A 25,814-nucleotide genomic window follows, 5' to 3' on the forward strand; every position below is an offset into this window, starting at 1 on the left:
GAGTCTTCTCTGCAGCCATGGGTAGACCTGCCTCCCCAAACAGCAAGGTGGGCACTGCCACGGTCTCTGAGGAAAAAGGTAGAATAGCACATCTCCCTCCCCACAGATGAGCAAACTGGGCACCTTTGTTCAGCCATTCCTAGGCACTCATTGCCTGGCATTAAGAAAGCCGGGGGGTCTTGCAGTCACAGATGTGCAAGCCAGGCCCAAGCCTCCCTTCCTGCCATTGCTCCCCACTGCTCCATTCCAAATGTGGACCTCTACACTCACAGAGGAACAACTTTACCCCACAGTTAGGACATTTCATGTGTTCTTGGCAAGACACAGTCTTGACCTGCTATGGATTAACTGTCCGAGTGAACAGAAACAGATACAGTCTGCAGAAGGATGTCTATGACTTCGTTACAGAGTGACACTGAATCAATTGTGTGGGCCAGGCTAATGTTGGTTATTCTTTCTAGGGAAAATGTGAAATTAACTTATAGTGGTATAATGTGATTCCAGAAATGAGGTATACATCTTGCCTGTAATGGCTTTTGGTTATCAATATCCATGTTTGTTGCTATTGTCTGTTCAGAAAGAAATGAGAATGTGCAAAGGGCAGTAAAGGTGTACAGATGTTCATTTTGTTGATGGTAAATAAAATGGAATTTTAAGTAACATCATCAAAGCATTTGCTAAAAAGTAGATGTAGTTATTATAGTTGAAGCTAATTTATACACATTCTAGAAGCCCCTTAAAGGACCTGAAAAAATGCATAATATGAGAATTAAAAAGTCATGTCCGTGGCATGTAGTTTATCTTAAAATTTATGGTAGAAGATGATGATCTCCTTTACCTATGATAGACCATACAGTAAGAGGGTTTTGTTGCTTCTTAAATAAGTTACATTTGGGTTAGCATTTACAGACATTTTCAGAAGAAGGAAGGAAGGAAGGAAGGAAGGAAGGAAGGAAGGAAGGAAGGAAGGAAGGAAGGAAGGAAGGAAGGAAGGAAGGAAGGAAGGAAGGAAGGAAGGAAGGAAGGAAGGAAGGAAGGAAGGAAAAATTGGAAAAATTTGTTACAATATCTAGACAATTAATTTCCCACCTATGTTTCATGAAGACGAAGTGGAAATCAGAATTTTAAGTCAGTAGGTATTTGTTCTTATTTACTTCTTTAGACCCTCCACTCAGTCCTTTAAAAATCAAAGCTGCTGCTGCACAGCTACCTAATTTAGAAGATGTGCATATTTCTAAAGGAAATGTACCATTATGCTGAGACAGTGACATCATTCTTTATGGATGTTTCCCCGAGTGACAGGAACTGAAAACTATGGCTAGTGGAGAGCAGAATTGAACACTCACATGCCCAGTGAGTGTCATAGCCACCCAAACTGCCTGTTTTGTGATATTTTTCTGCTTCTCTGAAAATGAGGCAGCAAGCCAGTGTGGGTTTAATGAAGCCATTTTCAAGATGTAGTCATCTCCAGGACAAGTTCCTGGCAGTGAGACACACAAAAGGGACATGTCACCTGGCCTGCTTAGGAGCCCACCTCTTGTCAGCCAAGCTGTCTTATGTATCAAAGTGTTGTCTATGTCATTTCTGGTTTGCTTCTAGCTAGCTCAGATGGTTCCTCAGGTAGTTGGTTTTGTAAAGATTTTTCTCTGTAGGTACCATATTTCCTGCAGCCAGTTTATGGAAACTCTGGGGGTCCAGCCCTAGTGAGGCGCATGGAAGCCAGGTGCAGTGCCTGTTGTGGCAATGTCACAGTGCTCCTGGATTTCAAACCCTTTGTACAACTTTACCTATTTGTCAATTTTGTGGGAACCTCTAATTGCTCAGTAGTCGTACACTTCAAAGCTCTTCAGCTCAGGAGGCAAGTGACAGCCACCCAGGATCTATTCCCACCAGCCACAATCAGCCAAGCTTCTCACGCCTAACTCTCCCCAAAACAAGCCCTGCCTCCACATGGGAAAAGCTCAGGATCTCCTATGCTAAACATATACACAGCGTTTACATGTATGCTCCACTCTCAACCTCCATATGAAAAATAATATCATGCTCTGGTCTTCACTGGTAAAGATGTTGACTGTAAAAATGCAAACTATCAAGCATTGCTAATTTAATCACACAGTGGCCGACTCCTTTAATAGGTGTAACTAGAATATCTAACAGATACAGAAAGTTTTGCTTGTAAAACATCCAAGTCAGATGCAGGAGAGAACTTCTACATGCAATGCCTTCAAAAATTCTGTCTGGGTGGACTATAATGTTAAATAGCTCTTTCCACTGAGGATGAGTAAAACAATCCCGTAAAATGTATTCTCTTGGCTAGCTACTAAAACTCAGAATATTTTTTTTTTACATTAAATTTTGTTTGCACGTTTGTGCATCAAATGGTAGATGTTAGTGACTTTTCCGGAGGTTTTCTTTACCTCAGACCAGCAATTAAGAGATACCAAGTAGGCAGTTTCTGAGTGTGCTCGCAGTGGATGAGCTGTGTAAACAATTTTACAGGGCTTCATGTCCAGATTAATAACAACATACTAGAGGTGTTCATTTGCAGAGTGCATAAATCCCATAAATTAGAAGCGAGTGTGGTACCAAGAATCCTCATGGAAGCCACAGATGATAGCTGCTATTCCAGACTGTGCCTGTTCCTACACATCCAGGATATCAGACCTGCTGCTGTAGTAATACCAAGCATTGATTTTCTCCAGCCTGAGAGCTAGCAGCTTACAGAACCATTTATCTTGACACCACCCAGTGCTGCCCAGTGAGGAGCTCCACAAGATTGCTCCTTCCACCCCACCGGTGGTTTAGAAAAGCACAGTGATCAAAGGAAGGTTAAAAATTTTGTGTGGGAGATACAGCTTCTGCTAACAGCATGGGAGACTTATTCACCCCAGAGTGTAGGAGCTCATTTCATCACCCTGGTGCCTCCCCAGACTCCAGCACAAAATGATTTGTTAAAACTCTCCCTGCCGTCCGTCCCATCTTACCACACACACAAGTCTGCAGGGGTGAAACCTGCCTAGTTCCACACTGCACATAAAAGCCTGTTTACACACATACACTTGTTTGTTGGCCTCCAGACCTATTTGTGGGCGCATGTACCTCAGGGTGGGCCCGTACATCACCCTGGAGCCCCTAATGAGGGAGCACAGTTGCTATGTTGTTTTTCACAGGAGGGATGAGCAGTCTGGCTGGAAAGCCCCACCAACACCGCTGCCTTGCTCCTGGGAGCAGCTCATGTCTCTCTGTCCTGGGTAAGTTTGCCCTCACCAGCTTGCGGTGGGACTTTAGCCCTAAATCAATAAGCTACTTTCTTATCTTTACGAACAGATTCTCTTCAGAAACATGTATTCTCTTGGGCTGTTCTGGGCCATTTTCTGTCACAAAAGGGATGCAGTTCACTAATGTGTAAAGCAGGGAATAATACACATCAAGAGGCACCATATAGCAAGAGATAGCCATTAAAAAATCAACACGTCCTCTTCCTTTTCTGGCATTAACCAGAAAATCCTCCAGAACCCTGTGAGATCACCATGCAGACATAGGGAGTCATGTATTGGTAGCCATTTCCCTTCAGCCAGCATGTCATCCTCCCATGCGAGGAGTCACCTCTTCCCCAGGTTAGCGGCTGAGAGAAGATGAGGGCTCAGGCAGAGCTGAGGCAAGCTGAGAAAGCTCCAGGCCACCAAAGCCCCTCCACTTCTTCCCCTCCAGCAGGTCTCTCCCTCATCTGAAGCAACACCCTAGCCCATGTGCATTGGCCATTTCCCATGTTTGTTGCTTTTTCTGCTTTGTCTGTGTTTGAATCCTCTTCCATGTTAGCCCAGAGACCTAAAAGGCAACCTGTCCCACGTCCCTCAGACCTTTATTCTAGGTTGGGAGTTTACAAAGGTGAAAGAAAATTTAAGTTGAGGTTTGTAAGTTGCCTCAATAGCCAGGAATCTTGCTTTATTAGCTCAGCTTATGAAGGTAAATCTCAGCATGCACTATTTATACTGGCCTTGTACTTGAGACTATGGGTTGGGGCAGCCTGCCCTGTCAGCCTGATGCTGGAAAGCCCACAGCTGCCACCATAGTGCCAGGGAAAGAAGCACCCTACAGATGCTATTAGAGGAACAGTGTCACTGAGAGACAGGGCAGGAGCTCTGAGCTCAGAAATAACCATGAATCCTGATAGAAAAAGTTAAATACAGACAGGCCAATATGAAGAGCTACAGCCAGAAGTTGCACCTGCACACTGGTTAGGGCAATGGTGTGCATTAAACACTCACTTTCATCTCCATAGGAGCTAGCAGATGTGTTGGCTTCAGTGTCCCCGAGTGGAGTCAAAAGCCTTTGAAGTTCCTTTGTGTTGAAGAACAGCTGCAGCAAAGTGCAGCTTAAAGCCCAAGCCTACCTAAACCAGTCAGGGCTTATATCTGGTAATGTCAGCTCCAGGTGGCCCACAGTAGGATTTAGGGTTTTGCCCTGCTTGCACAGCAAGGAAGGTGGTAGAGCTGGCACTGGGTACACATAACAGGTAGAGCAGCATAGCTAACCCATCATAAAAAATCCAGGTTTAAAAACCACTGAAGACTAAAAGATATTGTAGATTTTACTGCAAAAGAGTTAAGCATAGTGGCCAACTCAAGTTAAAAACTCTGGGTCTACCTTGTCACTAGTTGGGGTTTCTCAGTATGGTAGTGAGCATATATCCATGTCCTGCACTACACAAACATGGCATCACAGCAGTACGGACAATTCCAGCATTAGGAAGAGAGAATGAGACCAGAGTTAGCCAATACACATGGTCACAGTCATGAAGGGGAACCCAAGGGCAATCGCAAACAGCTAAATTCAAATAAAAAAGGAGATCCTGCTTCCCAATGTAAAAAGGTCCAAAATTAGGTCAGGAAGAGCAAGCCCCAGCCTAATATCGATCGCGTCCCCTAATCTAGACAAACCATTGAGTGTTTCCTTTCAAGTCATCCGCTTTCCTCCCTCAGGACTCAGGGTTTGGCTTCATAGCTGCTATTTTCTACATCAGATATAAAATGCAAATGCATGGGAAGGCACAACAAAGTTTGAAACTGGCCCAGAAGGATGCTAGAAAAATGGAGAACTCCTTGTCTCTGTCTGATGAAAGGGAAGGAATCAGTAATGCTGAATGTAGGCTTAGTAGATAAACACTGTATTAAATAAGCATATCCATTCTTAGCCCCTAAGCTAGCAGAGCACAGAAGCACATGCAAAATCAGAAATGTTTGAGTAGTCCTATTTATTTCAATGGAATTACTCCCATGCTCAAAGTTATGCACATGTTTAAATGCTCTGTTGTACTCCAGTCTTAAAAAGCAGTCCCTTTTTCATATCCTGTGAGTTGTCTATAATTTTAGCATCCAAGGAAGGGGGTAAGCATTAATTTTTGATTATTACAAATAAGCAACTGAAACCGAGTGGACTGTTTGGTGGATGAGGATAGTTGCATCCAGAGGTATGGTAAATGACTTAATGTCCAGATGGAGATTGGTGACAAGTGGTGTCCCTCAGGGGTCCATACTGGGACCAGTACTGTTCAATATCTTCATCAATGACAGAGACAATGGGATCAAGTGCACCCTCAGCAAGCTTGCAGATGACACCAAGCTGAGTGGTGTGGTTGACACACCTGAGGGATGGTATGCCATTCAGAGGGACCAGTCCTACAAGAAGGACTTGGGGCACTGGTGGATGAAAAGCGGGACATGAGCCAACAATGTGTGTTCGCAGCCCAGAAAGACAACTGTATCATGGGATGCATCAAAAGAAGTGCGGCCAGCAGGACAAGGGAGGTGATTCTGCCCCTCTACTCTGTTCTCATGAGATCCCACCTGGAGTACTGCATCCAGCTCTGGAGCCTTCAGCAGAGGAAAGACATGGACCTGTTGGAGCAGGTCCAAAGGAGGCAGCAAAGATGATCAGAGGGCTGGAGCACCTCTCCTATGAGGACAGGCTGAGAGAGCTGGGGTCGTTCAGCCTGGAGAAGAGAAGGCTCTGGGGACACCTTATTGTGGCCTTTCAATACTTAAAGGAGGCCTGCAGATAAGATGGGGCAAATATTTTAGCAGGGCATGTTGTGATAGGACAGGGGGTAAAGGCTTCGAACTGAAATAGGGAAGATTTAGATGAGATATAAGGAAGAAGTTTTTTATAATGAGGGTGGTGAAACACTGGCCAGGGTTGCCAGAGAGGTGGCAGATGCCCCATTCCTGGAAACATTCAAGGTCAGGTTGGATGGGGCTCTGAGCAACTGATCTAGTTGAAGACATCCCTGTGTATTGCAGGGGAGGTAGGATAGGTGAACTTTAAAAGTCCCTTCCAACTCAAACTATTCCATGATTCTATTATTCCATCAATAGTATTGCAAGGGAAAAGATGGGTCACCCATTGCATGAAATAATTGTGATGAGATTGTCATTCCTAAACTATGCTGTCTTGAATGTTTGAGTTTGCTTTTCTTGATTAACATAAATGCTCCTTTCTACTCATATGGTAAAAAAAAAAGTTGCACCTGAATAATTTTGTTTGCATTTCATTTAAATACTTCTACCAATAACTAACAGTTAAACCCCCAAAGCAGTTCAGTTCTCCCAAAAGAGTAGGAAATGAGATCCACATTCTTGCCTAAAAGCCAGTTTAGGATATGGCACTCTAGAAGTGCTGTTCTAAATGGGCACAATAATTCCTATCCAAAGGCTTTTCAGCCCTTGTATCTCTAATCATTTGTTGATCCACACCAAAGGAATGGAGCATGGGTAGGTAAAGCTCTTCCTATATATGGTGTGCAGGACTTTTCCTTGCTTCATGGGTGTGCCTGGTGGAGCTATGCTGAAATAATGAATGTTTTAAATTGATTGAGATCTTGTAACAGAAAATGATTTGTTGTAATCACTCAGACTTCTTTTATGTTTATTTACAAAGGCTTTATAACCTGGGATGATGCAACCCCAAAAGCTTACAAGTTTTAATATCAGTTTACTGTGGGCTGAATAGAAGCTTTGAAGACCAGCAAGAAAACTGGAAGTTTATAATGGGCTGCTGCAAGCTAAAGCAGTTGATAGGAAGAGTTCCATAGTCACTGTGCTTGAAAACTCCACAACATACGGAGCACAAAGAGCCAAAACTCCTTTCCTCTTTGGAGGTCGCTCTCCAGGATTTACCCTGACACTTGCTGAACAGACTGCATGAAAGAGATGTCTTGTCTTGTTCTGCTGGTTATCATTCTTGCTTTTTTTTTTTCCCCCCTCAAAACGATTTCAGCAAAGACCATAAGCTTGTGACAGAGTGAATTTGTGATCTTATCCAATCATCTGGGCTGTTTGCAAAACTTCAGTAGGTGGCAGCGTTTTGTTGATAAATGTTTTGTTATCCAAGTGATCTCATTTAGTGCAACTGTTGCAATATTAATAAACTGAACTTATGATTGCATTTGCCAGGACTGAAAATATTGCCATCCTATCTGGCATTTGCTCTTATCCGAACTGACAACAACATCCATTGTATTTATAAAAGGGGAAAGTCTCTGTGTTTGTACGTGTCAGGGGCAGAGGGGAGAGGGAAAACGAAGAGAGAAGCAAAGGCAGATTACGATTAAAACACTGATGTTGTTGGCCACATGATTTGTGATTGTAATAGATGAGCTTTCTGGCAATTCTGTTGAATTGTCACTCATGGCTCAAAATTACGGTTAGTAGGTTATTCCCTCACCTCTAGCTCACCAGTTCATATCAAGCTATGCCATTCAGAGGGACCAGTCCTACAAGAAGGACTTGGGGCACTGGTGGATGAAAAGCGGGACATGAGCCAACAATGTGTGTTCGCAGCCCAGAAAGACAACTGTATCATGGGATGCATCAAAAGAAGTGCGGCCAGCAGGACAAGGGAGGTGATTCTGCCCCTCTACTCTGTTCTCATGAGATCCCACCTGGAGTACTGCATCCAGCTCTGGAGCCTTCAGCAGAGGAAAGACATGGACCTGTTGGAGCAGGTCCAAAGGAGGCAGCAAAGATGATCAGAGGGCTGGAGCACCTCTCCTATGAGGACAGGCTGAGAGAGCTGGGGTCGTTCAGCCTGGAGAAGAGAAGGCTCTGGGGACACCTTATTGTGGCCTTTCAATACTTAAAGGAGGCCTGCAGATAAGATGGGGCAAATATTTTAGCATGGCATGTTGTGATAGGACAGGGGGTAAAGGCTTCGAACTGAAATAGGGAAGATTTAGATGAGATATAAGGAAGAAGTTTTTTATAATGAGGGTGGTGAAACACTGGCCAGGGTTGCCAGAGAGGTGGCAGATGCCCCATTCCTGGAAACATTCAAGGTCAGGTTGGATGGGGCTCTGAGCAACTGATCTAGTTGAAGACATCCCTGTGTATTGCAGGGGAGGTAGGATAGGTGAACTTTAAAAGTCCCTTCCAACTCAAACTATTCCATGATTCTATTATTCCATCAATAGTATTGCAAGGGAAAAGATGGGTCACCCATTGCATGAAATAATTGTGATGAGATTGTCATTCCTAAACTATGCTGTCTTGAATGTTTGAGTTTGCTTTTCTTGATTAACATAAATGCTCCTTTCTACTCATATGGTAAAAAAAAAAGTTGCACCTGAATAATTTTGTTTGCATTTCATTTAAATACTTCTACCAATAACTAACAGTTAAACCCCCAAAGCAGTTCAGTTCTCCCAAAAGAGTAGGAAATGAGATCCACATTCTTGCCTAAAAGCCAGTTTAGGATATGGCACTCTAGAAGTGCTGTTCTAAATGGGCACAATAATTCCTATCCAAAGGCTTTTCAGCCCTTGTATCTCTAATCATTTGTTGATCCACACCAAAGGAATGGAGCATGGGTAGGTAAAGCTCTTCCTATATATGGTGTGCAGGACTTTTCCTTGCTTCATGGGTGTGCCTGGTGGAGCTATGCTGAAATAATGAATGTTTTAAATTGATTGAGATCTTGTAACAGAAAATGATTTGTTGTAATCACTCAGACTTCTTTTATGTTTATTTACAAAGGCTTTATAACCTGGGATGATGCAACCCCAAAAGCTTACAAGTTTTAATATCAGTTTACTGTGGGCTGAATAGAAGCTTTGAAGACCAGCAAGAAAACTGGAAGTTTATAATGGGCTGCTGCAAGCTAAAGCAGTTGATAGGAAGAGTTCCATAGTCACTGTGCTTGAAAACTCCACAACATACGGAGCACAAAGAGCCAAACCTCCTTTCCTCTTTGGAGGTCGCTCTCCAGGATTTACCCTGACACTTGCTGAACAGACTGCATGAAAGAGATGTCTTGTCTTGTTCTGCTGGTTATCATTCTTGCTTTTTTTTTTTCCCCCCTCAAAACGATTTCAGCAAAGACCATAAGCTTGTGACAGAGTGAATTTGTGATCTTATCCAATCATCTGGGCTGTTTGCAAAACTTCAGTAGGTGGCAGCGTTTTGTTGATAAATGTTTTGTTATCCAAGTGATCTCATTTAGTGCAACTGTTGCAATATTAATAAACTGAACTTATGATTGCATTTGCCAGGACTGAAAATATTGCCATCCTATCTGGCATTTGCTCTTATCCGAACTGACAACAACATCCATTGTATTTATAAAAGGGGAAAGTCTCTGTGTTTGTACGTGTCAGGGGCAGAGGGGAGAGGGAAAACGAAGAGAGAAGCAAAGGCAGATTACGATTAAAACACTGATGTTGTTGGCCACATGATTTGTGATTGTAATAGATGAGCTTTCTGGCAATTCTGTTGAATTGTCACTCATGGCTCAAAATTACGGTTAGTAGGTTATTCCCTCACCTCTAGCTCACCAGTTCATATCAAGCCAATGTTGACAGCATCTGGAAGTCATTACCACTTGGTAACTGTTTGGTGATCTACATTCACTTCCTACTGCATAGATGAGCATGTCAGGAAAAAATCTCATCACAATTGCTATTTGAGAAGCCCAGATTATAAAAGAGACCAAGACTCAGCCCAAGAAAGAGTCCAGTAAGGCTGAAGAGGGTAAGTGCTGCTTGACTGTCCTATTAGAAAAAAAACATTGAAGGTAATTCTTCTATACAGTCTCTGTATGTATATATATACATGCATATGATTACTGGGCATTAATAGAAATACATAATTATTTTTATAGTTAGGTTTCTATGTAACATATACCCAGCTTTGCCTGTTAGGAAAATAACTCACTTCCTAGTCCAAAGTCCAATGCATAATTCTAAACGTAAAGAACAACTTGTGCATAAAAGGGCTGTCCTCACAGTCACCCACCTAACATGCAGTTATCTGCGGTTAAAAAATGAAAAGTAAAGTCTCTGACTCAGTTGCACTCCCAGAAAAGAAGATCAAAGTCATTGGTTTTATTACAGGTTTTTCAGATTAAAACTAACTTAAGTACACCAGGCTTTGGGCTAAATCCCACTACCATTAAGATCTATTACAAAAGTGCTATTGACTTAAACAGAAATTGGATCGGGCCTCTAAAGAACACATTTGGACTAATATAAAGCCTCTAGAAATTAGATGTGATAAATAGAGCAAAGATGCCGAAAGAGGACTTATGACCACATTTGCATGTATGGACATAATTTTTATTATTCAGGAAATTCCCTAAGATTGAGCAATCAAGAAGGGAAAGACAGAATCAATGTTGCCAAATATCAAGGTGATTTAGACCTTGCAGAGGAAATTGCATGAAGATTAAAAGGTCTTTCAGCCTTATGAATGAAAGAGAATTGGGAAGAAGAAAGAGACAGCTATGCTGTGATAATGGCATTGAGATCAAACATCATTTAGGTATGGCTCAAAGCCTACATAAATACTTGCTCTCAACTTTCAGTACAGATTCCACTGTTGAACCTAGGGACAGAAGTACAAATGACAACGTGGGACTAAAATGTTAAAATAAAAATTACACATATAAAGTAGAAGTGAAACTCTGATGGCATTAAGAGCAGATGTTTGTGATGGCTTTGCTTCCCACCATTAATTCACTGGCAGAGTCCAAGAAGTCCTTACTCATGCCAGACCATAGTCATCAGACCTATTCCCCAACTGGTACTCAAAAAGTTTCCAGGGTTTTAAATACTCAAGCCAGCTCTGGAGTGAGAGTGAATGGTGGTACCTCTGTTCATAAAGGGAAAATGAAATGTGGACAACTGAAATAGTAGCTGCTAAGAGGCCTGACTGAAATCAGACAGACTCACCCTTCCCACCTGTGAGGGAAGGGAAATGCCAGACCACCGCTGGAACTGAGATGCCATCTAGGTGAAAATGTTTAGAACTGAATCATTGGGCCTTGATGTCATTGAAACCAAAGGTGAACCAGGGGCTTACAAAGGGGTCAAGATTTCACCCCAAGTGTTTCACTGCAAGATGGTGAATTTGTTACTTCCAACAGACACCTGAAAATGGATGCCAGTGTGAAATCATGTGTTTATACCAATCCAGACTAAGCCTAAGTAGAGCAGAAATTTCCAAGAGACATCTGATGGCACCTAATCAAAGGAGGGTTGGAACTATGCCTGAGATGTAGGCACAATTTCTTGCGGCCACTCCATATCCTGCTTCAGATAGCTGTGGTGATGCCAGCCTCCATCAGCCACTCACTACACTTCTCAACACCTATCTCTGTGATTTCACTTATGCTTCCTGTCACAGTCACAAAGCCGTATTCTTCCCTGTCTTCAAATTTGATCTTAAAAATACTTCCCTTCAAAGGAAGCTTGGCGGCCCTTTGGCACTGCCACCTGAAGACTCATGCCCATTGTCACTGGAGCTGGGAGTGGAGGAAATGCAGCATTCGCATTGCTTAATTTTAAGCATCCAACTTTAAGTCACCATGTCAGCAATCTGATTTCTCTGTTTAATCCCTGAAGAGAGAGACAAGATCTTTCGAGGAATGATCAGGAGGGCTCTGAACTGCCCCCACAGGAGCCTGACTGCAAGGTACTTATTACATTGGCACATAAATTAGTTCTCCAAAGTTAACCCCAATGAACATTCCCCCATTAACACCTTGCATCCTTCATCTGTCAGTATTTACTTTTACTTCGGTGGTAAGCTCTTTGGGACAGGCACCACCTCCTTGTCCCGTCTTGGTTTGGCGTCTATCCCTATTGGGTGCTAGACCATGCCAAGAGGTAAGGAGGTGTGTACCTGCTTCCAACCCACCTCATTCACACCTACCCCTGTTAAGTTCCAGATGTCAGATGCTGGTTTCTCGCAAGCCCCGAGAGCACATCTTCTCACCAGGCACAGGAGGACAGAAGCTGTCTACCACCAGAAGCCGAGTTTTTCTGTTACCCCAACTGTTCCTGAACCCTCGGCGTTGTGCTGTCATAAATGATAATATATAACAGTAAGCTAGGACAGAAGTAGGACTCTTCTAGCTGCCCGCAAAACTATGTTTTATGACTGGCTTGACAAGTTTCAGCCTTTTACTGTTTTGGGACCCTTGGTCTATGAGGAGAGATTGTGTGGCTGAAGCATTAAGTGTAAAGGAGCACATACAGGGAAAAAGCTATAATCTGAGATAAGAAAGGACTTTATAGCTGCTGAGCCAGAATTAATGATGAAATGCAAAGAAGCTGCAGACACCTCAACATAGAGTCAAGAAAGCTAAGAGATATAGAAGTGAGACTCAAAGTAATTGGAAGATATGATGTAAGCATATATTGTATTCAAAGGGATACAAACCTAGAAAATCCTACAGACATGAAGCAGTCCAGTGATGGAAAAGAAGCGATCATGTTAATAATGATGGAATATGCAATAAAAGGTTTGGATTCCCAATCTGCAAGGCACTTAGGCCTGTGATTATTTCTATTGAAATCAATGGAAATGTTTTTGTTCAAGTGCTTTATTTCAATTAAAATGTCTCATCTTCATGATATAAGGATGAAGTTGATCAGTTGAAGCTGAGGTGGAGAGGGTAGACTGTTAACCAGCCTAGTTCAACAGATCCTTGTTGCACAGACAAATTGTAGGTACTGTGAAAATGGGTTTCTTCTTCATGAAGGCATTTGGATGGCTGTTGGTTTTATTTGCCTCCATTAGTTGAAGAGTTAATATTCAGTATTCACACTTAGAGATTGAAATACTCTCTATCTGCAACAAGATGATTACTTGTGTAAATATGTATGTATGAATAGAGGTGTCAGTATTCACATAGGCTTCAGAGAAGAACACAGCACTTAAATGAAAAATTTTGCCCTGAGTGAGGAAGAACATGGTATCCATAGATGGCCTCTAAAAAACATGCCAGCCAGGTCAGACTTCTTCAAGGTGGAGGAACTTGCAGTACTTGCTGTGCCTTGGAGTAAAAATAAGGTCTTCCCAGCTTGCTCTGGTTCAGTGCTTTTGCTAACTGCAGCTTTAATCATAGCTGGATGAAAAGATTAGTGCTTACTATACCACATGGCTGGTGGAGTCTGAGCAGAGGCCAGTGCCTTGGTCAGCTGTCTTTCCTATGATCTTCCTGAGAGCCTTGGAGATTTCCCACTGTCTTGCTTGCACAAGGAGGAAAAGGTTGCCTCCATTTCATTTCACCCACACCTGTTACTGCAAGCAGAGCCTGAGACAGGTGAAGCCAAGGCAGGGCCTGGCTACCTTGTTCAGCATATAAAGGCAGCCACCTGGAAGAAACCAACACACACTTTTGAAATAGAGGGCTAGACCTCAGCTACAGTAGCATAAAATCAGATTAGCTCTATGGAAGCTGGAGTTATCACCCTCTCGCAGCAATGATGCAGTTCTGAGCCTGGCCCACAATGCTGTAAGTACCCGAGCTAAGTTCTGTCCCTGTGTCAGTGTTTGAATACTGAAAAAAGATTTTACAAAGCTTCTAAATAACAGAAGGGCAAAGAGTGCTAAGCAAAGAGGGCTAAGAGATAAGCAGGAAAATAAGAGTTTGTCACGTAGTCTTCATTTTGAAATGTCTAATCCAGGTCATGAAGGACCAGGCTAAAACTCACACGCATGTTAAGTACGCAATGCCCTAAGGTGTGTGTCAACAATACATAAGTGCTCACCCACTAATCTCTTGAAAAGGAATGGAGGTTGAGGAAAGCTGTGTGGCTCAGAGAGAGAAATGCAAATGCAGATCGACCCCGTAATGAAAAACCTTCTTATTAAACTGTGTTTTATCTTGGAGCAGTCCTTCTTTTCGGAACACATCCAAGCAGAGATAAAGGCATCTTACCATACTCATTAAACTGTGCATGGTTTGATGCAATCAGACTCAGATCATTTGCATATGGATCAGTTTAATCTAGTTCTTCCTGTCTCGCACCTATTGTTAATCATGCCTAGACTCCCTCCCCCCTTCCTAATACTCATTCCCCCTCCTCCTCCATTCCTTTGATTCAAGTAGATAAATGAATAGGCATAAGGACATCAACATCTTTCTGAGTGATCATCTGCCTTGTATGCTCAGAATGTCCCGTGTTTTGCTGATTATGTCCTGGTTGGCATCCCATATGTTCTTGATAGTCTGTGTCTTTGCTGATTTAGGAAGACTGAGAAAGACAGAGGAAGAATATTGACTCAGGCTATAAACCCCAGCTTAGGTTTAGCTCTAGCTACAAATTAAGTGAGATTTGTGTTTTCAACTTATTCAGCATCATTAGAAAATATCTCTCCGAGTAGCACGATAAACTGAACAAAGCGACTCCTTTTCTTTCAGGGGCTGAGTATTATTTCTGCATTTAGCCAGCAGTGGTGATAGCTGCTTTTGCATAATCAATCTACAGTGATAGGGCAACCTGGTTTTTTGCACAAGTAGACATTTTTATCTTTTAGGGGCAATACTATTTGGGTCTTTCAATAGGAGTGCTAGAGCTCCGCAAAAGTTTCCCTCTGAATGGATGAGTTTGTGCTGCTTTTTCAGAGAATAATTACAACCACAGGTTGAATGACTTTGCCCCAGATTTATTGTCATGAGTCCCCAACCTTAGCTTTGTTCTTTACTGTAAGGTTTTCGTTTCATAGTTTGGAATATTCTGTCCAGCAGCATCATGATTATGGCCTTGGGGAGGTAATAGGCTTTATGATTGTGTGAAGAATGTGAGAGCAACAGATTGGACAGTTTACACAAAATATCTGGCGTGGTGATTTTTCCACTCAAGGCTGATGCTGTGCAAGTCTGTGGAGGAGATGTTCATGCACCTATATTAAAAACAGGATCGTTATTTTCAGTTTTTGTGTTGTATTCTGTCCACAGCTTTTATATAAAGCCAGTTTTTCACACGACCAAAACTAAATAGGTTGTGTTTGACTGTCTTTCTGCAACTAGAATAATATGTCCTCTGAAAAATGAAGGTTAGGCTCCCAGGAGGATCTGCCTTTCAGCAGCATAGTTTTTTCTTTGGTGTAAGGACAGTGACATAAGTGGGGTTGGATCCAGCTTTCATTCAACCATCATCACACAAAGTGAGCCTGACCTTTCCTTTGTAGCAATTGGTGACCTGGGTGAATTCCCCCAGTCTGGAAGGGATTTTGTCGTAGGCAGAAAGTGGGTGTAAACAGTGCAGGGGCTGAGGGTGGGGGTGGAGGAGAGCATCCAGATTTGATGTTCTCTAGCATAGCTCCCCAGGTGGTGTGTATGTATCGTGATTAAGACTACTTTGATCACAGCAATACATCCCTGATGGTCCTTCCATTCTGTAGTGCAGGTGAAAGCATCTGAGATCTCAGCAAAATGGGACAGCTGTAGACAGCTAATAGAGATGAATATACACGTCTCATGCATTAATATTCAAATTTATTTCTGCTGATTATATTTCAGTTTAGGACGATGCATTATTTATATTGTAAGTCCTTTTATAGTACCTTGTGAGTAAGGAAGTCACAGCTCATGAGGTGGAGAAGATGAGCGCTCCTTAGCAAGGGGCAGTCTCTGCTGTGTCTGCATAACATTTAGCACATTGGGCTGTGAGCTTACTGAGCACCCTTGGACATTGCTGTAATTCCAGACAATATGAGAAACAAGACTAAATCTCCGACAGCTTTTTCCACAGGACATCGAGAACTTCATTAACGCTGCCTGCTTTGCTGGAAACAGGAAGGAATTAAAAATTCATGCTAAAAATGTTAACTGAAAAATTTTAAACCTCTTGGGGGAGAAAAAGAGGCTATATACAATTTTATTTCCTGGGAAGGACTAAGGACCAGGTCAGCAGGATTTTAGACAAATTTGATGCAGTTCTCCCTGCTAAAATTGTGTGCTTGAAACTACAACAGCCTGACATTTTTTCCTTTGTTTGAAGCACAAGAAAGGTTCCTTTTACAGAACTTGGGGATTTCGGCTGGCTGAATCCAATGATTCACTGTCAGCAAGAATGTAAAGATGACTGTGGCTCCACTAAGCCTTTTTCTGCTGCTAAGGTGGCACTTTTAGATTCCTTGTCATGACATAAGAGAGAACAGCATTGGAAAGCATGCACTGAAAGAGACTGATCTAAGGTTTAACAGCCTTCAGAACTGTATTTGCTAATTTGGAGTAATTGATTTTTCTCAATCTTCATGTTCCTTTTAATTTAATTTATTTTCAGTATGTGTTTTTTTTTAGAGAGGAGAGGCAAGGAGAGGAGAGTAAGTGAATTTCCATCCTCTGGCACCATATTAATGAAGCAACATCCCTACACTCCTACACTAGCTTCCATCCCTGGAGCTAGGTGGGGTGCCTGGGAGAAGTAAACTGTTATCCCTCTGTGAGATGGGTGCTGGACAGAAAAGAGGCATTTAAGGGTGCCAATGAGCTTCACAAGTATTTGCTAAAAAGAGAGGAAGGCTAAGACTGGAGTACCTTGAGCTTGCTTTAGATTTTTATGGGAGTATATGTATGTTCATAGGTGCAGACTCACTTGTGGCCCTTTCTCTTCTAGTCTGTCCCACACCTGTTCTCTCATAGTTAGACCTTGTTCCTCTGCTTCCCAGACAGCTGAATCTCTCATCCAGCTCCATTAAACATTGGTCCTTTCTTCATCCCATTTGATGCCAGGACACTAGGATCAGGTACAGCAATGGCACTGCTCTTTGTACTCAGTTCCTGTGTCTGGAGTCACATCAGCTGCTGGGACTAGGCAAACCATGCCTGCTTAGGGCAAATGGCATCTCTGGGCAATCATTACATGGTAGGAGCAAAAAAGGACAGTTTTCAAAGGTGTTTAGCTAAATTGGACCATAGTTTTACAATGATGACAAAAGAAAATGCCTCTGGTACCTCTCCACACCCTAGCAAGTTCAGAGCTTTCCTTCAGAGAGTGGAGGGGCGTTTGATAAACTGCAGCCTGTGTGCTGCAGACACAGGCAAAAGGAGGGCGAGTGAGTGGAGCTGGAGCTGGGAAAAGTGAAGCAATATTAATATCATCTCTACATCTAACAGCTGTCATCTGCACATGAATACCAGCCATCAACATGGAGTACTCTCAATCGCCTTTGCTTTTCTGCACGTTAAATTCATCATTCGTACGTGCAGGGAGAGAAAAAGCAAGTGTAAATATTCAGCCAGCAAATAAGTAAGGATTACGTAAGAAACTGTTTTGTTATTCTTTCCTTTTGTTTTTTATTCTTGCCACGAGCTCTCTGTTCTTAGAAAGTCTGAGAATTCATTCTTCCTAATGAACTTCATGCTAGAATTAAAATACAGCAAGATTGGTTTTTTTCTGCCAGGGAAATACCTTGAGGCCATAGCATCACTGTATGTTGTGATATAGAGGTTTACAGGCATGAGTCTTAAAAAACTCCATTACTTCCAACAAACTCTGCAAGCCCAGTTTCTCTTCTCATTGAAAATTTACAAGCAAATTCAAACAAACTGATTTTTTCACAGTATGTAAGTCTCGGAGAAAACTTTATTCAACTTAATACAACTATAGTATAAAGTGGGATTGAGCCGAAGAACTCTTTTAATGTTCTCTGCCATGTATCAATTAACTACGGGAGTCTGAATCTCGTTACTGAATGGGCAGCCTTTATAATCATCATTCACTGAATACAGACTAAATGGTTTGACGATAATAATCATCCTTCCTACTCTTACCTTTACAGGGGTAGCACTGGGCATTGCACTTAACATAAGTCACGTATAATACCCGCTATTTAAGCACAGGTATCTATTTAGCCTGTCTTAATTCTTAGTATCACGGCATTTCACAGATGTGTAGCTAATGATAGTGCTTTTTCTTCTTCTTCCTTCAGTCTACAGGTGCTGGACATTGGCTTCAGTGCAGATTTTGTGGGTTCAGCGCTGCATTCCTCATGTGCCTCTGAGGCTTGCTCTCACCCTAGCTATGTTAGGGAACTGGTCCTGGAAATGCAGGGTTGTGACAGAGCAACCTGAGTTTCTCAGAGCCAAGAGGGCTGTGCTCAGCTGGGGCTGGGACAACGGTGAGAGCCCCACCACCCTGGGAGGAATGGGGACCAACTAGAGCAGCCTGTGGGAGGTGGCTGGCATGGGGATGGGACAGCAGGCTGCCAAGCCCATCCCGGGTCGTGAAGCATGTGCAGCTACTTCTGCAGAAGTAGTAGTTTTGCCACAGCTGGTATAAGCAAATAGTATCAGTTTATTTATCAGTTTATTTAAAAGGACATCCCAGCTAATCAACATATTCAGAACCTAGGCAGGATCTCTGATTGGACATTTAGTCAGTGCCATTAGAAGAAAAAAGGTGTGGAAAGGGTCTCCTTCCTCACTGTCCCATTTATTGAAATAATGGGCAGAGGCATTATGTAAAGCACTTCACAAATGGATCCAGTACTTGGATTGAACCAACTTGGTTCCTCTTTCAAACTGGGATTTACAAGTCCTGGTCATCCTCAGAGGTATTTACTGGCTCTGGTTTAGATTCATATTCATGAAAAGCAGATATAGTGATCAATACCTTACAATTCCTTATCAGAAATAGTTTGTGGAAGACATGCCATACAACATTTGCCTTTCCATAGCTATATAGTATCACATTCTCATAGTAAACTGTCTAGTGCACAGATATTTTTCTTCCCCTCTGTCATTTCTAACTAGTAAACTCCTATATAACAAATTTTCTCTGTTACTTCTAAAGTAAATGATCCTTCTTTTTGTACTATAAATGTCATCCCATTTCTTTCTGCCATACCACCAAAGTCTTCAGCTTCTTCTATACTATTATCTAACCCTTATCTGTGTTCACAATGCCCTTCAGCCTCATACCAGCAACAAAATACATTGGCACACCTTTACTTTTTCTGCCAGGGTCATTAATAAAAATAAGACTGATCCCCAGTCCTCATTCTTCCTCCTGTGAAAAGTCATGGACTATGGCGCTTACAAAAAGGGAAACAATTATGATGTCTTTGGTGAGGGAGATTGACTCATCCTACCTGTAAGCAGACATCATCTTCCAGGTCAGTTAAATGAGAAGCCATGTAAGTTCCAACTATAAAACTTATTCCTTGTTTCTCTGATGTGCTGAGCTCCTGAAGGAAACGAGAGACTGGCCACAGCACATCAGCCAAATCTTGTAAACTTCAGAGTGCCTTCTTATCCAGGAGCTGTAAATGAATGTAATAGTGTTTATCCATGTGCATAAATGTGCTAGAGATAAATAGGCGAAGAACTCTGGACTACACAGGGTGCATTTCACTGGCCATTGATTTCCAGTGTGTGATTTCACTGCAACTGCAGTGAATAATGAACAGTTTGTACATCTGCAACTGCAGTGAATAATGAACAGTTTGTCCTACCAGTGTCCACACTTTCTTCTCAAGCTCTTTGAAGAGTGGGCTTGTGTTTGAAAGTCATAGACAGAGCCCTGTGCCCTTGTGCAGCTTGAAGTTTCTGCTTGCAAATTGATATTTTACATCTGTAACTGCACTATCCAGTAGGCATATAAAGTAAAAGGAAAAAAATCCCACTTTTTATGGAAACAAGATTAATAATATACACCTACCGTCCACCAGCTCCAATGGACGAAGACAGTCACTAACAAATCGGTTTGGAATTAGAAGGAATTATTTCAAATGATGAGTGTCAAGAAGAGGTTTTGTTTAACACAGACAGAAAATACCACAGAGCATGTTATGATTTTATTCCAACAATGGAAAGAGTATCTCACCACTGTTCTCTCACCAGGAACACCTACATTCTACCCATTCCCTGCAGCACCTAACATGATGTATTTAAAGAACATCTTGGCTTCACTATGTAATAAAGTCTGTTGGGATTTTTTTTCCTAATACACAGCCTTTCTTCTACAAATTCAGAAATATATCTCATATCAAATCAGGGGCTACCTGCATGTCTGGAGTGGAGGTTTTGTACAGAAGGTGTAAATAGCTGCCATTTTTTTTAAAGCTGTCTCCTATTGACTTCTGTGTGCACTTTTCTGCAATTCTATAACTAACACAAGCTAAGCAAGGTCAGACGAGGTCAACTGTTGCAGGAACAGCCTTTAAGGTAAACTTGCCTAGTAGAGAAAGCAGTACCGGTAATTCAAGATGTGACAGACCCTTTTTGACTGGATACTGATAGAGCAAGTGAGTCAGGGCAGTGCGAAAAGTCCCTGTACTGCTAGAGGACCCAGTAGTTAGAATATTTGGAAAAGAAAGGGCTTTTGGGCCACTTGGGGCAACAAAAAAAGCCGTGGGTGTGTAGAGGGGGCAGGGATGATTTAATGTGGGTAATCCCGTTCTTCCTGTCCCATGATCCTAGCAGTGCTGCGGAGCTCACCACTGCCCACGAGTCACTACCTCCATTTTAGTGCATCTGCTTTTCCAGAAAAACTCTCTCACAGGTCTGCCCTGAACTTGCTGCGTAGCAATGCAGAGCACTATTAGAACAGTTGCCACATTATACCACGTCTGCAGCCATGCCCCAGCGATGGATAACATGCTTTACACATGTTCTTTCAGTGGTCAATACTCAAATATCATTTGTGATGGCATGGGGTGGAAAGCACTAATGAAATGCGGGATGTTAGGAGGCATGTATTAGCCCTTTCATGTTGAAAGTCTACAATATGTATTTTAAATTATAAAACTGTTCTGTCGTATATATACAGCCTCGCTCTACTTTGGCTACTGCTGCTATTCAGTTTAGTCTAAATCAAGAAAATCTGAAATCATATCCTTGTTTACTGCTGCATTCTCCTCCATCTCACCTCCCTCTCCATTCTTCTCACTAAGCTGCTTGAAAACATTCAGTTACCCAGCCCTGGAGGTGAAACTACTCAGAGAACTTCAAGGTTATGAAATGCAAAAGCTTGGCTTTTATTTGTTTCACAGTCAGAGAAAGCAGTGCACAGGATGAAAACCTCCGTTGTGCAGCTCTGCTAACATATAAAGGAAGCTTTAATTGAGTTTAAAAAGCAAGTGTATTTTTACATAATTAGGAAAAACAAAAAACTGCACAACAATGTTGAACAAATAGTGTTGTTGTTTATATTTATTTAGTTGAAAAGTTAAAAAAAAAAAGGCAAAGAAAGCAACCAATGGCCAAAGCAGATAAACAACATTCAGGGTGCTGCTGCTATGTTTGACAGAAAAGCAAAACCATTGGTGAGAATTAAGTACTCACTGCAGAGAGGGAGAAGCATTTGAAGTTATCAAAGAGAGAAGTCTTGATGTCAAAAAGAAAGAGGAATCTTGGCTTGAAGGACGGTTAAAGCTTTTACCTTGGAATGATCTGAATTTTGAAAAGTCACCCAAAAGAGGTAGAGAACAAGCCAGGGAGTTCAAGAGCTAATAGCTGTAAAAAAAAAAAAAAAATAGAATAATTGGTGGGATCTGAGCCATAGGCAGGAATGTTTTAGGGAGCTGATCTTAGAGATCTGAGGTGCTTTGTCTTGAATTGCTGGTTAAGTCATTAGGACTCCCACTTTTCTTTATAAATCTTGTAACAGTTTGCTCAGACATTGGAAAAGAAATTAAAATAAAAACTCCACTTTTCTCCTTGCCCAGGTGGTGCCTGGAAAACAATACATATTTATGTGTGCAGAGTTGTCAACACGTTACACAGCACTTGTAAGCGCCATCCATATTCAGTGATACGGTCGCACAATTATAAAGCACAAGTGCTTGCATCTCTCTTGAAGATGTACAATAGGAAGCTGTTTGAAATATTGCCACAGCTATTGCACCCAAGTGCATCTTTACGCAGCCCTCTTTGTCAGCAATTTGTCCTTGTGCTCTAATAGTGACAACAATTAGATGCACTGAGGTGTGCCAAAAACGGTACCCTATTAAACCACAGACAAACTGGAGATGGAGTCAGAGCCCATTGGGTCCGATCCCCACAGTGCACCTCTTGCAAGGTGACCTTGGCTTCTGTGGGGAGGGCTGGGGGGGGCTCAGCCCTCCGAGGGCTGGAAAAACATCAAGCAGTCTCAATGCCCACGGGCAATCACGTCGCAACCGTATTACTGATAACTGCCACCTCACGCCCCAACTTCCCTTTGTGTGGCTCCTCTTGGTCCCCAGGCATGGGCTGCCTTTTCTTTCACTGCGTGAGCTGCTGGCAGCACCAACTGCTCCCCAGGAGCAGAGCCCTCCTCGGGAGGAGGCTGCTGGGGACTCCCCCAGCACGGGCAATAAATAATAAAGACCCATTCGGGGCAGATGTGCCAGCTGCTCAGATCTGGGTGCAGACCCTGAACTGCTCCAGAGTGCTGGGTTTGGATTTGGGGGGGTGTAATAAAAATAAAAGCACAAACAAGCACTACCATGAAACTTACGACAGGGATGGTTTAAAATGGCTGCCAGCAATTGCAGAGGACGGGACTGGAGCCAGGATACATTAAAATATTTGTAGTAGCCCTAGAAAAAAAAGCAAACTGACTTTCAGAGGGCCTGAGCATGTGTGTGTGTGTTTTGGTATATGTGTGTGTGTGTGTGTTCGTTTTTAGTGAAATCATGTGCTTCCATCATTTCCTTGACGGCTTGATTTTGGGAGGATTTCCTGATAATTTGTGCCAAATGAAACTTCCTTTAGTTATCTCCCTGCTGTATCTTCTGATAACTTGCCCTGTTTTCTAGCTCCAGTCATGGCTGATGAAACTAGATTAAGCTTCCAAAATTACACTGCAGTGAATCAAAGCTAGAGAAAATAGCAAGGAAGTATTAAATATTGTCCCTGTGCTGTGCCTCAGCCAAGCTGAATCCAAATCACTGAGGAAGCAGAGCTCTCAAAAAGCTGTTCTTAAGGTGAGCGGCGAAATGCCATCTTCCCAACACACAGTGGTTTTGGTCAGAATGGAAAGTAGAAGTCTATTTTGAGACAGTCTGTTTTCCTCATATTCCCAACCAGCTGGAAGAGGCAAGCTTTGCAAAGCACATGAAAGTCTCTTGCAGGACTGCCAGCCCAGAAATGCTTGGGAGAGGAACCACACTTGAGGCGCTCTGTGGGAAATACAGGAAAATGCCATGGAGGTGAAGAAAAGAGCTCAAACTTCACCTAGTTAATTCTAACCAGATTTGGGTTGTGTTTATGTCTAGTGAGGAAATTAGGTTCCTTGGATTAAACCACTGGGTTTGTTGCTGATTCAGAAAACACTGAGATTGCTAAACACCTCCATACACATGGTCCTACACAGTGCCTTGTGGAGACATGCTAGCAAGCTCCAGGTGAACTAATTCAATCACCAGAAGCAATATCCCCACAATGGAACAAGTCTGCCCCTCAGAACAGCTAGCCTTCCTGGCAAACAAGGTCTTTCCCCTCTGCTGTGTGGTGCAGGGCTCAGAGGATGTCCAAGACATCCCTTCCTCATTGCCTCAGGCTGCAACACAATTCAAAAATTCCTGTGTGGACTGATGGGAGGAAATCACTTTTTCTCTCCATGCTTTGACCCAGGAATCTTTTCGGCACACATAGGAGTGATGAGAAGCTGTATTTCTCCTGGAAAGCCATGGGTAATTTTGCCTTCAGGTTGCTGCTTGCACTCTTCTGGTACCAGCCCAGTCTAGTGGAACCACCAAACAGTTATATGCAGACAATCCACTGCTTAAGGTTTCTGAACTGGTATTAACACCCATTGTCAGTTTTTGGATTCTCTCCATGTGGCTATTATTGGCTTAAGGGTTTAGATGAAACATTTTAAAATACCTTAGGGAAGCAGTAGAGAGAGGTTAGCACAGAAATCAGTTCCTGAAGGGGATACAAGATCTTTACTTCAGGTGGCTCTTAAGAACAGGCTTCACAAATGTCTTTCAGGGGTAGTTTAGGTGTAGTAGGCCCAGTCTAGATGACCTCTTGAGATACCACAGCTGTAATTGGTACCAAAGCTCACAGCGTTTGTACATGTGTCAACATAGCTCACCAGCAGTTTAGCCGTAGCATCAGTGGACAGGTTTCTTTGGGAGAACTGTGGCTCACTTGGGCTAAGCCAACACACACAGTCTGGGGCCTAAGCAGCGGTGAGCTGGTTACACCTGAAAATTTGAAAACTCATCACACCTACATGGAGAGGCTGTGAGACATTCTCACCTGCCCTGGGCAAGCCACCTCCCCTCAGAGCACCAGGGTGGGCACAAGGAAATGGCAGAGTCGTGGGCTCTGGGAGGATTATCACACCTTCCCTTCAACTGAGGATTATCACACCTTCCCTGGACAGCTTTGGCTGAGCTGGAAAGTCCTGCCACATATTCCAAAACATTTAAAAATGGGCTTTCTTCCCCTGATGAAAGTTAACTGCTGAGCAGTGGTACCACGTGAGGGGTGTCTGGGGCAGGTCTGCCCATCTGGGCTATCATTGGTGTGCGGTTATGTTTAGAGTCAAGATGATGTCCAGCAACTATCTGAAGCCTTAAACTCCATTTTCTCTAAATTTTATACTCCTATCGGGAAATAAATCCCTCTTTGATTGGGGGTAGGATTGAAATGCTGGCAGGTCACTTTCTTCATTGCTGTGCCTGCAGATACGAATTCATTCAGTTACTGCGTAACTGTGAGTGACACAGAGGGCATCACAGGCCAGAGCCCAGTTCAGAAGTGAGAGAATCACATAACTCATGGTAAGAGTGACAATAGGCATGATCTTGCTGGTGATATGCTCAGAGAAGATAGAGGGGACAGAGATTCAGTGGCAAGTACTTACTTTATCTTGGCTGCAATACCGATAAGACCTTCCTGTAGCTCCTTCCCCGTGTAACTGCCTCATTCACTTAATACCGACCACTATTTTCCTAATACAACTCTGTTTCTCTTCTTCCTAATGAAGGGAAACTTTTTTGCTTTCATTAAGTTATATCCAACAGAGTTAACAAGCCCCTTAGACTGCAGCAAATCCTCTTTTTTTTTTTTTTTTTCTGTGGGGCATCTAGTACAGCTTTTGGCAGTGACAGAAACAGCAATACTTCTCCATATGGCCAAGCCTCTCCTGCCACCTGTACTCCAGGAGCACATTTGTCTGACACAGCATCCTGGTGAGCTTTTAGTGAAAACACAGTCACGTCACACAGTCAAGCCCACAGTGTCCAGGTTTGGTTTGGCCCACTAACAACCAGCTGTTTCCAAACAGTTTCTGTTGATCCAGAGCCAGACAGTGCTTTTGGTAAGAACAAGTAAAAGATGCTTAGAACAACATCTTGTACATATCCCATCCACTCCAGATTAACTACCAAGTAAGAGGATCCTTGGAAACATTCAGTTACAGTTTCCTACTGTCCCATAGCAGAAGCTACAGATGTTTTATGTGTATTTGTTGTTTCATTGAGTGGATTTGATATATTTCCAAAAAAAAAAAAAAAAAAAAACGAAGAAGCCGGAATTAGAAATACTGGAATACTGGTTCAGCATGTCTTTCCTGAAACGTTAGTACTTCA

The sequence above is a fragment of the Calidris pugnax genome, unplaced genomic scaffold (assembly GCF_001431845.1).
Source record: "Calidris pugnax isolate Ruff unplaced genomic scaffold, ASM143184v1 scaffold24, whole genome shotgun sequence".
NCBI lineage: Eukaryota > Metazoa > Chordata > Aves > Charadriiformes > Scolopacidae > Calidris > Calidris pugnax.